General features: G+C 32.5%; 1 long non-coding RNA gene across 1 annotated transcript; it reads right to left on the bottom strand.

Annotated features, from left to right (window-relative positions):
* Positions 1-9657: 9657 nt before the first annotated feature.
* On the bottom strand, positions 9658-10153 carry LOC128291668 (uncharacterized). Its single transcript, XR_008281486.1, has 2 exons — positions 10042-10153; positions 9658-9977 (listed from the first exon to the last, which is right to left on the bottom strand). It is a non-coding gene; the product is annotated as an uncharacterized LOC128291668 (long non-coding RNA).
* Between the last annotated feature and the right edge of the window lie 5372 nt (positions 10154-15525).

The raw sequence follows: 15525 nt of genomic DNA, 5'->3' as shown, positions 1-15525 counted from the left end.
AGTATATTCAGTGAACAGGAAATACACAAGAATCATCATATCATCTCATATCAATCCTGTATAGCGCGCAATATAACCTATTTGCATGCCAATCGTACTTTATCCTAAGTTCATTGGCTAAGAGTATTTCAATCAGTAATCAATACCATATCAATTCATTATTTCCATTCTCAATTACATGCATCAATATTATCCATCATTCTACAATCAAGTTCATATAATATACATTTAAAATATATTAAAATTATCCGAACGTACTTACCAGACTAATCTGTAGCAACGACAAAGTATAAAGACTGTTTGATAATTTTTTTTCCTTGATTTTCCACACATTATTGATTTATAATAATAATTTCATTCAATTCACCACTTCCAATCGCAAAATTAACTCATGTTATGTAATTAAGTCATTTTTGACATTTTTATAAAATTACCCCCAATATTTTACTTTAATGCAATTTAGTCCTTAGACTCAAAACATAAAATTTTTACCATTTTTATTCAAATCTTAATTTAGGCAAATATTCAAGTGCCTTTCTACAGCCTCTTTTTGCAATTATTCCACATCAAGTACAAGTGAGTTTATCGTTTTAACAATTTAATCCTTAAACATTAAAATTATCAAAAATTACTTTGTCTAATCTAACAACAAAGCTTAATAATCTCCCATAAACTTCAAGAAACAACTCAACTCATCAATGGAAAAATTTATAACATTTGACAGTTTTACAAATTAGTCCTCAGGTTAGCTAGATTAGGCTAATACAAGTTCAAAAACATAAAAATTACTAAAAACGGGCAAGATTTACCTACAAAATTAATGAACCCTAGCTTGGTCGAATGAGATCTCTCCCTTACCATGATGTTTTGATTTGAAAGTGTGAAAATGAAGAAGATGGACTAGAAATTTCTATTTTGTTTTATTTTAATTCCTTTTATAATTTAATTATTATTATACCCTTTTTATTTCCATTCAAATATCACCAATTATAAACCTATTACCGTGGGTAATGATGATTTATTTACCATCCAAACCCTTTCAATTTACCTTTTAACTAATAAATTCATCTTTTTCCATATTTATAATTTAGTCCTTTTCACTTAATTAACCATTCAAACGTTAAAATTTCCTAACTATGGCCTGAAAAATAGAATTTGTGACCCCAAAACCACCAGTTCCAGTCATACTAGAAACAAATTAATTAGTAAATCCTTATTTAATTATGATTTAATTGTAATTTACCACAATCTAAAGAATTCCACATCATTTTTATTATTAGGCCATTTAAGGAGGTCTAATTACACAATTGATCATTCAATTCTATTAAATTCCAATTAAACAAACTTGTTTTCAATTTAGCCTTAAACTAATCAGGACTAAATGAATTAATACCCTAAAAGTTAGTGGAGTGATTGACATCCACCACCGCTTGGACTTTTTGACCATGGTTTAATTACCATTTTCATCCTTTTACTATTTAAATCTATAGCGATTAACTTTTACCTCTTTTACAATTTAATCTTTTTACCTTAATTAAGCAATAAATCATAAAAATTACCAGACCAACCTTCCGTTCACATATCATATGACTCTGTAAATATTTAATAAAAATATTCACAATCTCAGTTTATAGAAATGAGGTCCCGATACCTCATTTCCTTAAACCATTTGACTTCCGAGACAACCACTTATACTAACCCTTAATTCAATTAATTAAAATTTGTCACATAAAAATTCAATATAAAAATTATTATTGACTAGCATAATTTAAATATTAATTATACGAACTTACTCATCGGATTTTTTTATCTCGAAACTACTATTTCCGACACCACTGAAAAATAGATTGTTACAAATTTTATGTTTTCGAAACATGCAGCGAGTTTGGTTAAAACAAACGCTTTGAACAAGTTGGTGTACTTCCTCAATATCCGGTCGTAACTTCTAGGTCAGATTTCGGTGTTACAATTTAGATAGAAGTTAAAGGCTAAAAAATTATTAGAATATAAATGAAAATATTAAAGGCTTATTCAAGTATTAAAAAATATAAAAGTTATCTAAATAAATTAATAAAGTTTAGTAATATTTTAGTATTGTAGTATTCAATTTGATATATAGTTAGTGTTTTTGAATTCACCTTTAACAATATTTGCCAATGATGCATCAGTTTAAGGGCAAAGTTGGGATCCTAAGAACTTTGAGATTCTAAGTTCGAATAACGTTTTACGCCCAATCATTCTGAACAATGCTTGAATCCTCTGTATTTCAATGGTTGTTGGCATTGAGTTAGAGTAAACACAATAGAATAGACTCTTTTCTAATTAAAAAAAAAAGAGAAATAATAATAATAAGTAAAATAAATAAAAGAAAGAAAGGGTTTACTTTAATATACCTAAGTAGATATGTATGTATTATGTAGATCCATATCAATTAACTTGTAGAGTAGATTTAAACTGGTGTCACAAGGATTTCTTTTCCTCTGCTCTACCAACTAAACCATCTCGATACTGACGTATTGTCCACATAACACTAGATGACTTAGATATATGTCAATTAAAAATAAAATAAAAAATGAAAAAGCATTAAATTACAAGTCTCGAATGAGAACTTCTTGGATCTTTGAATGAAGACTTAGTAAATTTCCATATAAGTAATCATGTGGATTATGATAATTCAAATAGGTAGGATAAAATAAATAAATAAAGGGATAGAAGGACTTGGAACTTTAGGATTTTTGAAGTCGACAAATATTCCTCTTACTATATATTTCATTGTTGTCAGTATTGATATTGACATGTAGAACGAGACTATATCTTTATTCTTGTCTCATTAATCAAATTTTCAAAAGATTTATCAAACTATGGAGTGAATGATTTGATTAATGGCTATTCTATTCAATTATTGCTTCAACTTGGAATCAATTCACAAAAATTCTTTTTTATTTTCCATTTAATTTGATTTTACATATAAATAAAAAATATGGGTTTGCTTCATCTTTTTTGAGATATTTTTTCATTAGGATACCTATTTGTATTTTATACTCGAGTTGTTATACCAAGAGGAATATTTATTCGACATAGATTACTAATGTCCATTACTGAAAAAATCACCAAGTCTCAAATTTTATTGTTATTGAATTAGTTAATTTTCCCAATAATAAAATTACTCGTTTAGCTATTTAATTAGTTTATTTTTTGGATTAGGTATTTACTAATTTCAAATTAAGCATTTTAATGATTTTATTATAATTAATACACTTCTTGCTTTGGTTTCAATCATTGGAATACCTCATTCTTCAAGCCTATTTCGTTGTAATTATTACTTAGGAGTGATCTTGTCCACTTGCAAGTATTGGTCATATTGTGGTAACACTGTGCAACACACCTTAGTTTTGGTGGGTTCAAGGTTTTGGCACGTAGACTCAAAATATTCTATGTCGTGAAGTAGCATTCGCCGAGTGTTTCTGTTGGGCATATAGGATAGGCAAATTCCAGCTAATGCTTAAGTTAGTGATGGTTCTAGGTCAGATTGCTATGTTAATTAGAATACAATAACAGCAAAGTAAATGTAGTTAAGGCATAAGTTCGCGCCAAAGGTAAAGTGCTCTTGTATGTCTGAAGCACCATTCAAGTTACAGTACAATGTAATCTAGTCAGGAGTCAACCGGATTGAGTAATCGGGCATTTAAAATATTGGATTTTTATTTATTTCATTCTCAGATTGTTTAAAGCATTATGAAAGAAAAACTCTAAATTCAAGTGGCACCTGTTGAGCTCCTGTAAGTGGATTCGGGTTATATATATGTGTTTGAGGTTAGAGAAAATGGAGTTTTCTTTTTCTTTCTTCTAAAGTTCTATTATTTGATTCTTTATGGAACCAAAAGCAGTTTTTTCTTCTTTAAGCTAGAATCTATAGTTTTGAATCTCATCAGTAGTTACTCCATGTTTGGTAAGTATTATGATTCTGCATGTTAAGTTCTGAAAGAATAAGTCTATATCAGTGCATGAACAGTAAGATAAAGGAATAAGGTTTTGCATGGAGGTTATTTGTACTTGAGATGATGGTAAATTGTATTCGAATGAGTTTTAATGGTGCTCCTATGTTTTGTAAGCAATGATTGCTACTATTTCATGTATAGATGATTAAGTCTAAAGTTCAAACTACTATAGGTAAATTACCAGGTGAGTTATATGTGATGAACTCATGAAAAGTATAGTATGTGATGATTGGTGTATGATTATTGAAACATTGAAATATGGTTGAGTATGTATTTGTCTGAAAAGTATGTTATGAGATGTGTGTTTTGATTAGGTATATGTTAGTGAAGAAAATGTTAAATTTAGATTGTGTCGCATGAATAGTCTATCAAGAGAGTCTATGTTTGGTCACTACGGTGAGATCTAATGGTGTCTGTTGGGATAAAAAAACACGAACTTTGATATGAAACTCTAAAGGAAAGTCCATGGCCATGGCACCTACTAAAAATGAACTAATGAATAGTGATTAGCCAATGGGTTTTTTTGCATGTCCTAGGATGATGATGGGAAAACCTCACAAAATGTGAGTTTAGACAAATCCATATCGTAAACACGATAAGAAAGAATCACCTATGTGGCTTACTATGAAAGAATGCCCTTGTGGATCACCATGTCATAGCCCTTTGTGGCATAATTTAATGGACGTCCTGTATGGCGGGTTCTTTAATAAGCTAAGTGGCATATTTAATATGGCTTCTAAGGATAATCAATATAGCCAGTATGATATAGATATAAGGAATTTGCTAATGATACGACAAAGCACTATGTAAGTCTAAGATTCAATTGAAAATAATGAATTGAAGATATGTAGAGAATAATGAGTTAGCATTGAAATTTTATTTTGAATAAAGGCTTGGATCTGTATGTTCGAAGCAGGTATCTGTTATAAATATATGTGCTTATTCACGATTTGAGATTGTATGTTGGTTTTGAGTTATATGTGTGCATGAAAGGATATTTTGGTTGTATTAATCTCTGAAAAGGAAATGAGTATGATATATGAAGGTTAAGATGTAAGGTTGTAAGTGAAAAATCAAAGTCATTGATGGGAAAAATAATTGAATCCAAAGTAAGGTATGGTAACCAACGTGTATATAAGACTAGTATCTGTGAAGTATTTGCTAGAAATAAGTCAGATGTCAATGTACAGTAAGACAGATGTCATGAATCATCAGTTATATGGTAGATGTATCAACTAAGGTAAATGGTGTTTTCTCACTAAGTTCTTATGAACTTATCTCTGTGTATATTAGTTATAGGTTAGTATGCCAAGAGACTGCACCAGGATGGAAATGTCGAGACCACGCCAAGAATGTGGCATATCAGTTCATTATGCATGTAAAGCACACTTGGCTGTGTTTAAGGATCAATAATGTTTCATAGGAGTATTTATTTAGGATAATTATATTGAGTTATGATATTAGGTGATGACTTTCGTAATTAAATCTCTCTACTTATCCTTATTGCCATTTATATTTCTTTAATGTTCATGTATTCTTTCTATAAATTGTAAATTATTCTAAGATGTAATAATGCTTTGTAAGTTTAAGTTTATTTTAGTGTGGTAGCATCCAAAATCCAAATTCGGTGAATCGAATCGGGTTGAGGGTGTTATAGGTTATATATGGCTTATGATTTTAATTTATATTTAATGCCTAAATATTTGAATAGCAATAACAGAATTACATTTAACTAATTTAGAAGAAATTTAAATACAAAATTTCTTTAAGAGTCTCGCACTCCAAGTTTTGGGAACAAGCTTCCCATCCATCTTGCATTCCAATATTCTTGATTACTTTGTAAAGTCCTTCCTACTTGATGCCATATTGCCTCATTATGATTTTAGGAGGCTAGTGCCTATATTTCTCATCACAAGATAACCAACCTTGCACTGTCAGTTATGTGCCATGGAATTATCATAGTTAGCCACTTATTGGGTGGTAACTGGAAGTTTTTTTCAGCACGGTCTCTCGTTTCTTCAAGAAAATCAAGGTTAGACCTTAAACCTTTTTCATTTTGTTGGGTATCTAGGTGAGAAACTCTATATATGTTTAAGCTTGTGGCTGTTGGAATGACAAGTTGTGATCCAAACATTAAATTTAATAGAGTTTTGTTTATGCTTGTATGCGAGATAGCTTTAGGAGCTTACAGTGTTCCTAGAAATTCTTTCAGCCAAGCCCTTATTGCATCATCAACTTTCATTTTTAAGGCCTTTAAAATCTTCTTACTAGTTTCTTTTGTTTGACCATTGTCTTGTGTCTTAACCCAGTAATGAGCAAAAAAAAATATAAATATTGCAACATCCTTTGGAGTATGAAACTTAGTCCAATTATCTGTATTAAGAAGGAGAGGTATGCTATAGCTTCAAATATTCATTTGTTTCTTTATGGTAACAACAATGACAATGGAAAAGGCCTCCAGTTTCATCCATTTGGTAAAATATTCAATGGCCACTAGTATGAACTTTTTTTTACTACTATGCACTTTTTCCATGCCACGGTCATGGGAAAGGACCCAACATATTCAATTGGTATGTTGCAAAAGGCTGTGGAATAAGACTAGTTGGAGAGGTTCTATTGGTTGAAGAGGAATAAAGGCAAACTTTTGAAATAGATCACGCATCATATTTAGCTTTATTGAGTCTTTGTGTATTGTTAGTAAGTGATATCTACTGGATCTAGAACCCTAAGTGTACTATTTTCTTCTAAGTATTCATGAATTACATTAATACTTTGTATATTATCCTCACATAGTTTTTGCACGTAAAGGAAAATGGAAGCAAATGTTGCTTACTAGTTGTCTAATGTTTAACTAATATTAAGCGATGTTACATGGTCAGATTGTAATGTAGAAAGACAACTTATATTAGTAGATGAACCTAAATATGTCCTTAGTCTAATCGAAAATGAGCAAACCGATTGAAAGACTAATATGTCATCTATCAAGTCCAATTGAGGTGATGATTTTTCTTGGGCATCGGAGCGGATGGCTCCTAGAAGATAAAGACATATATGTGACTAACTAGACTGGCAGTATATCAGACTTCTGCAGTATGTAGCGTCAATCACAATAGTGGAATTCATAGCCTGATACATACGCAAATGATATCTTCTCATTTGCATTATATGGTTGATGAAAACTAAACGTGGCCACGGGTCATTCGTCTTTGTGATGAATGACTTGATTATTATTTGATAATAATTGACTTTTCATGAAGAAAGATGTAACGGTTACCATGATATAAATAAGATCATATTGGGAGAATGAATATTACCCAAAGAGATCAAAGATATCCTATGAAGGTAACACACTTATGACAAGGTCATTGAACGAGCACTGAGTAGTTGCTTTGGTAATGGTATGTCTTTAGGGAGAGCTCAATCATGATATTATAATAGAATGACTTCATGACAAAATGAGTTTATAATTAATAGGCGAAAAGCCAAAACTTAATTATAAATAATTTAAGCCCTAATTACATCTGTTCAATCAGTCCCTCCGCTAGCTTGTTGAAACAAAAAATGAATTGCTTGTTTGAATCAAAATGAGCAGAATGAACAGAAATAGAAAAATGGAAAACATTCAGAAATTATTTTGGTTTTCTTTGAAATGGAGAAATGAAATCATTTCGAAATGAATCTGATTGCCTAAAAAAGGAAATGGAAATGGAAATGATAAATGATTCATTTGCAAATGTAGATGAATTAGTTAACAATGATCAGGAGAATGAATTTATTTTTTTTGAGCTATTTTAAAGCCCAAAAATTAAAATGAGCCATTCGGTCATAGTGAACAAGTTGAGTTGTGAAATATTAAATATATTTTTTCAGAAATTTTACCAGGGTAAAATCGTCGTAATTTTACTAGGAGTAAAATTAAGATGAGAAAATTATTTACTATAAATATAATGAAGTTTATTTTGGGAAATGGAAAAATAGAATTGGGTTGGATCATATTACAAAGTACTGGGTCAAGAGCCTAGAAAATACTCGTAATTAGACTTGATGTGAGAGAGGACCAAAAACCCTTCATGGATATGAGGGGACGACAACCCTAGGAGCAATACTTGGGAATACCGTCCACTCTAATCTTATTCTAAATAGAACGTTAGTTTTCTATTTGAAATAAACCTCTACAATTCAATAAGGGTTGTACCTTCTCTTTCTGTAAATAGATGGCATCGGTAGGGTTATTAACACAACTTTAATATATTGTTACTTTGTAGAAAACTAGAGAGAATTTATTCTCAACTATTAAATATATTTTTTCGCATAACAATTTTGGCAGTTTCTATTTGAGAAGAGAGAATTTTTGTTTTCACCCTAAAAGAAAAGAAAATTTTTTCTAGTTCTGTTTTTTATTTAATTAGTTTGAGCCCATACTCGAAATAGTTTGTGGTAAAAGAATAATGAAAAAGATCGTTTGATTGAGATCAGAAAACATCAAGGGTCTGCTGATTGGAAAATATAGGTACGATTTTGTTCAAGGGTTTATTACTATAAATATCTTAAATCGTGTTGGTTTTCAAATTTTTTATTTTCTGATGTACAAGAAAATCATTTTCAAAATGATTTTTTTCCAACAATTGGTGTTCGAGCTACAGTTGTGTTATGTTTATAGTGTAAACCGAGTCCAAAATTCTCTCTTTTCTTCATATATGATTATATTTGATAAGATGTGATATTCTTGTAATTGTATGCACGTTTAGGGGAATGTATGCGAATGAATGTATGTTATTATTTTTTTATTATGGATGATAAAGTAATTTTGTCAAAGTTTTGATTCTTATAAGTTTAATTGTAGTTTATTAATTTATCGAGCATGTATATTTTAGATCATGGATTATCATCTCCACGTAGGGTATTATTTTATTATTTATTTAGAGAAAAATATGTGAGCCAGAAACATACATGAATTTTGTAACCTAATTTTTCCCAAAGAAACCTGAAAAACTAAGACAACGGAAACCCAACCCAACTTAGCCAATAGTGGTCCAGCAGCGGTGGTCAAAGGCGGAAAAAAATGAAGACGACAGAAACGTGACCTGAATCTGCAGAAGTCCATGGTGGCAAAATTGAAGACCCAAAGTATGCTTTAGTGTGATTTTTTTTATTTTTACAATTTTATTTTTCTAAGATGGAATCATGGAACTTGGGTAGTAATGATGTATTATTAAATGCCCTATTTGTACTATTAGAAATGTTTTAGCATTATTGCCAACATCACATGGTTCTACAGGGTCATACCCTATAGTTGGAATGATCGGGATCCAAATAAATTTGAGATTATTTTAAACCTGTCACACAAGTTAAATTAATTGTAGAAATGTTCTTATAATTAACTTAATTTGATAAGGTTAAAAAAAATGTACACAATATGTGTGCGTGCTTGACACACATATATAAAGGATTCGATTAAAATAATGTGAAATGTGTTTCACATATTGTAATTAGGTAAAATCTTCCCTTCAAATTTATTAAGTAATGTATTTAATAATAACGGTTAAAAAGATTAAAATAGATTTCTCATTAAAATTGATATCACATTTTAAAGTGAGTATATCATGTTTGGATTAGAATCCTACAAATATTCAATGTGATTTATGCTTAATCAAAAGAGTTTGGAAGAAAAAGGTAAGTATATTATTCCTTCTCCCTACTTCACATGAAAATACCTAGTTTAGCATAAGAGAAATTTTTTATAAAACTCATTCAAAAGTTTAGAGAGAATTACATTCGTGTTCATCATATGGATCCAAAATGGCTTGAACTTTCTCAAGTTTTGCTTCAATGCCTCTGTTTGATACCATAAATCCTAAAAACTTTCCAGATCCAATGAGAAAGCACATTTGGTGGGATTCAATCTCATGTTGTAACCACGAAGCAATTGAAAATTATTGCATCACCGATACGCCTCGTGGCACAGTGGAAAACTAAATCCTGGCAATCAAAAGTATCTATATGAAAAGAACAAAATTGGGTTGAGAAAAGATGAAAAATATACCTTTGATGATATGAAAATATCACTGGTATGATGGTAATTCCTTTTTCCATGTCGTAAACCACAACCGCAATGCAAAAGTTTCAATCTCTACGCTATCCACTCGGTTGGCAATGATCTATTTAATCTCTTAAAGCCCTTTAGAGAGAAAAACGAAACTCTTTTTCCTACTTGTCAAAATAGCCTTTTTCAGGTATGCCTAAAATTGGGATTTTCCTTCCTTTTACTCAAAACTATTTTTGAATGGAAATCAATCACCAATAAGAAAAATAAGATGTATATCTTAAAACAAGATTTTCTCATTTACTTAAGAAAATATCGATTTAATTTAAATCCTACCATTTTATCTTACCTAGTTTTATTAAATCCAATATTTAATAAATTTGAAAAGATAAATTTATAAATTAAAATACGTGAAACATATTTTCATGTTATTTTAATTTAATCCTCTTTATATATACACATCAAGTATGTGCAAATATTATGTCTAATTTTAACATTGTCAAATTAAATAAATTATTAGAACATTTCTATAATCAATTTAACTTTTATAACATGTTATATATAATTCCAACTTCTATTACATTCGATTGTCCCCACCAAATGGTGTGACCTTATAGGATTTTGTAATGTAGGTAGTAATATTAAAACATTTCTAATGTTACAAGCAGTGAGTGAGATCTAGCAATGCATCATTGCTACCCAAGTTGTAGGAAATAGTGGTTCGACATGGTCTTTTGTTTTAACAATGTTATGTATTATATCAGTTTTTTCCTTTATATCTAGATTGAACATAAGTCATGGAATAATAGCACTTGTATAGTCCAATATCTTGTTTCTTGATTCTCGAGAAAACTAAGATCATAAACAAATAGATATCTTATAACAACTAATTTGAGCTTAGTCGTGCATTTGTAGTCTCACTCAACCAAGAGGCCCAAGATATTTCTCCCGTTATGTAGGTGGGAACAATCCTATCTTGATCACTCACATCCCACTACACAGATTGAGGCACACCTAACATTAGTCTTTATAGTACAATCTTTTATGGAAGACGTTTGACTGTGTCAAAGCATACGACTCACAATGTTCGAATAATGATGATATCAAGTCTAAGGATCATACATATAATTATCACAATTAGGAATGTTGTGACTATACAATAATAATCCAAAAAAACATTCTCATGGCAGGTCAGTCCAATACATTGTTCTCTATCATGCACTTATGCATTGACTTTGACATTCTCATGTCAATGGCAACATTTTGTCATCAATCAACTACATATCAATATTAATGCATTATTGGGGTCAAAGCCCACAATAATATTTGAATAAAGACATTTAAGAATAATCATATTATTCTTACAACTTTATTATTAAACACTTTATTTAATATACAGAAATAGAAACTAAAATAACAATGACAATGCCTTTTATTAATAAACTAGGTGAACAAGTATTTGATTACAATCATTTCATGATTGGTTTTTGGGCATACTCCAACAAAAATCACTTATTGATCTCACAAATGTTATTCCATAAAAGAAATATGCACTATCATATCATCTATATATACTTACATGCTTGAACGCTTTGCCCAATCTAATCCTTGAATACTTTGTTAACCAAATCTTAGTATGTGGAGTCAGTATTCTTAAAGTTAAATGGCATCAGTTGTAGCAAAATAAACCATCTTTAGTGTTAAAAAAATTTCTTCTATTGATCTTCTAAAGATATCATGATTTCTTTGTTACCTAAAAGAACATCCATGAAAATTAATATTTATGTCCAACAAATGCATCTATAAACTTGCTGATTAAGGAAAGAGGAAAACCATATTTAGGACACATTTTGTTCAAATTGGTGAAGTGCACACATATTCTCCATTTCTCATTAGATTTCTTCACCATAAAAAAATTTTAGAAATATAATTGTGATATGCCACTTCTCAAATAAAGTCTACATCTAGCAATTCACTGAATTCTTATCTTATTCTTGTACTGTATTTGGGGTAAACCTTTTTTTTCTTATGCTTAACAGGATTTATGTAACGCCCCAAAATTTATATTTTTTTTGTTTTTGAGAATTCGTGAGACAAAAATATCTATCTGCTTTAGTGGTTAAGTGTTCTCGGAGCGTCTGAGAGGTCCCAAGTTCAAGCCTGGTCTTGGTAAAAAATTTGGTATTTCTATGATTTAAGCCTCATTCTTGAGTAGCGGGCTTATATTCAATTATTGGTAATTTCATATCAGAATGAGCCTATTGGTCTGGTGGGTGAGAGGTGTGTTCGTGTGTTAGAGGTCAGGAGTTCGAAACCCTATGCGAGCACGGGAGTTTATTTTTGCTTATTTGACCGAGAGAGTTTCGGTCAAACGGAAACTCTGAGTAGTGGGGTGTTGGATGGAGAAATGTAAGGGGAGTTGGGATAAGGGGGTTATGAGTTTTTCTTTTTGATTTTTTTCTGTTTGCAAATTTCATCATCCTCTCTCATCTTCCCAAAATTCCTGAAGTTTTCTTGAATTTTCCGTTCTGTCGATTTTTCCTTTTTCTTCTCTTGCTGTTTTGTTTTTTTTTTTTATGCTCCCTATCACTTGCTAGTTTTCGCGATTCAAAAGTTGTACGTTTGGAGCGTCAACTGTAAGTTGGTGAGTTTTTGTTTTTGCTTTCTTATGTGGATCATGAATTCTGTCTAAAAGGGGTCTTGTTTGGTGTTTAGAAGTTAATCAAGGGACTGAAAATCACTCCTAATCAATGAGTTGAGTACGTGGATTCCTCATTTTGATCAAGGTAAGGGTTTAGATAGTTATGGATGATCATCTAGTTGCTATATCGTTTAAGTCTCGGTTATCATTACTGAAATTGCGGCTCTGATTTGTTGATTTTAGGTACTGGAGTGCTCGTGAGTGTTTAAGCGTAAAAAATGATACAGGTGTGTACCTGAAATCACAGTAAACGAGAATTGACAAAAGCTAAAAAACGAATCTGTTGACTCCACACGGGCGTGTGGTTGCCTGTGTGGTAGGCCGTGTAGCAGTACACGGGTGCATGACACGTCTGTGTGATGGTCGGAGAGGCCGTGTGCGAGACACTGGCTCAACCAAATTGGGTCGTGTGGGCTACACGAGCATGTGGGCCCGCACGAGTAAACCACATGAGCGTGTAAAATTTTGGGCCATGCCGTGTGATCCACACGGCCAAATCTAATTTGGACCGTGTGAGTCACACGGGCGTATGGGCCTACACGGGTAGGCCACATGAGCGTGTGAGCTCAACTATCTGAAATACTTTGAAAGGTTTTTCGGATCACCCAAGTTGACTGGGACCAATTGTAGGGTCGGTAAGAGTTAGTTGACCCCTAATAACGTGATCTGGCCATGTGATACATGTACTCTTAGCATGTAGACCGATTTGTATGCATGATCTATTAATTATATATTTGCATGTCATGTATTGTATGTCGCATTGCATCGGGCTTGGGTTATTGTATATGGAGGAAGTGTTCTGAAAGGCTTCTAAGCCTGATATCTAGTAGCACAACTGTAATTATCTGATTATGTGTCGCATTCTGGTACAGCATGGTGTGTAGAGATGGGTGGGTCGATTTTATCCCCACATGGTGTGTAGGGTTAGCGGAACTGATGTGTAGAGGCTGGTAGGTAGAACTCTGTTATTCTGTTCTGTATCTGATTCTGTATCTGAGTGAGCTAAGGCCCCACTGATTCTGTAATAAGCTCAGGCCCAAACTGTATATACATGACTGATTTTCTGATATTATACTGTGTGTATGTTTTCTGTATGGATTACACACTGAGTTGCGAAATTTACCCTTTTCTGTTTAATCTGTTCAGGTAATGCCCAACATTAGCGGATTGGTGTAGTGGAGGACTCAGCGGTGGCCACACGTAATAACTGTAGACTATTTTCATTGGTTTTTTTTGGTTTTGGATTATTTATTTATTTGGGGTTTCTGGTTGTAATTTTGGACTTTGAACTTTTCGGTTTTAATTTCGGCTTTTGAACTGTGGATGATTTTATTACTGATAAGCATGACTAAAATTTGGTTTTCTCTAAAGCAAACAGTTTTCCTAAAATAGAATATTTTCGAACACTTTCACGTAAAAGAATTATGTTTTAATGCAAATCAGTGTGAACACATTTATCGGACTAAGTAAGGGATAATAACTAAAACAATTTTCATGTATTGAGGTATTTTTGTAAAAACACTTTCATGTGATATCATCAGATTCAGCCATAACGTCTAGACCAAGTTTGTGGTGTTACATTTAGTGCTATCAGAGCCAAGTTTCAAAACTCTACTGTGGATTGGGTTTTAAATTTGGTTTTAAAGAAATGGTTTTCAATAGGTTGAAATATTGACTGAGAATGTGGTACACCGAGTGAGTCTCCGGCGTCAATCCTGTAAGTGTCCTGAAACTTTGTTAAGATTTATCTAAAAATACTACTAGTATGTTTTGAAGCAACATTAGGTAGTATGCTATACTGAAAATACCCTAGGTAGTGTAAACTAGAAACCGTAGTAAAACTATGATTTGCAATAACAAATTCTGAACTTCTGATACTACACTGCATAAAACATTTAATAATAAATATCGAAACTGTAACTAATGTAAAAAACTATTAATACAAATAAACCCATAATATACGATAAGCACATGAGGCACTCGTAGACGAGGTACAAGAGGCCGTGGTAGAGGCCATAGAGGGGCTCGAGCTAGGTCCTCATCATCTGGAAATCTACCTAATCTGGATTCGAGTGAGAAGCTGGTTTCACCTGCTACAGAGACTAGGTCTCATGATCATGCGGCTGGGGATGACGCACTATCCTAAGCCATGTTGCAGATTCTGGAGAGGGTCGATGAGCCCAATACTAGAGTTAGAGGGCTTGGGTATGTTACGGAACGACTTTGATCCAATAGGGTTGAGTTATTCACGGGTGTCGCTAGAGTCGCCCCTAATGTGGCCAAGTATTAGATGGAGGCCATAGAAAGAATTATGGACAACCTAGATTTTACTGCGAGTAGAAGCTTAAGGGGGCTGTTTCTCTGTTTCGCGACAAAGCATACTAGTGGTGGTTAACGGTTAAGGAGGGCACTCAGCCCGACTGTTTGACTTGAGATTATTTTAAGACTACTTTCCAGGGTAAGTATGTGGGGGCCGGCTATATTGATGCCAAGAGGCATGAGTTCTTTAATCTCACCCAGGGAGACCTTTCAATGGCTGAGTATGACGCCGAGTTCCTGAGGTTAAACCGTTATGCGCGAGGCATGGTGGCGACTAGGTATGAGCGTTGTGTCCGATTTGAGGATAGTCTTAGGGACAGTTTACGAACCCTAATAGCTCTACAGAGGGAGCGTGATTTTTCTGTTCCAGTTGAGAAGGTGAAGATCGATGAGGAGGTTAAGCGTGCTGAGCGCTAAAACCAAGAGAAAGCAAACTAAAAGGCTGTTACACCTTCTAGGGTGGC

The sequence above is a fragment of the Gossypium arboreum genome, chromosome 4 (genome assembly GCF_025698485.1).
Source record: "Gossypium arboreum isolate Shixiya-1 chromosome 4, ASM2569848v2, whole genome shotgun sequence".
NCBI classification, from domain to species: domain Eukaryota; kingdom Viridiplantae; phylum Streptophyta; class Magnoliopsida; order Malvales; family Malvaceae; genus Gossypium; species Gossypium arboreum.
This window is presented reverse-complemented; position numbering and strand designations above follow the sequence as displayed.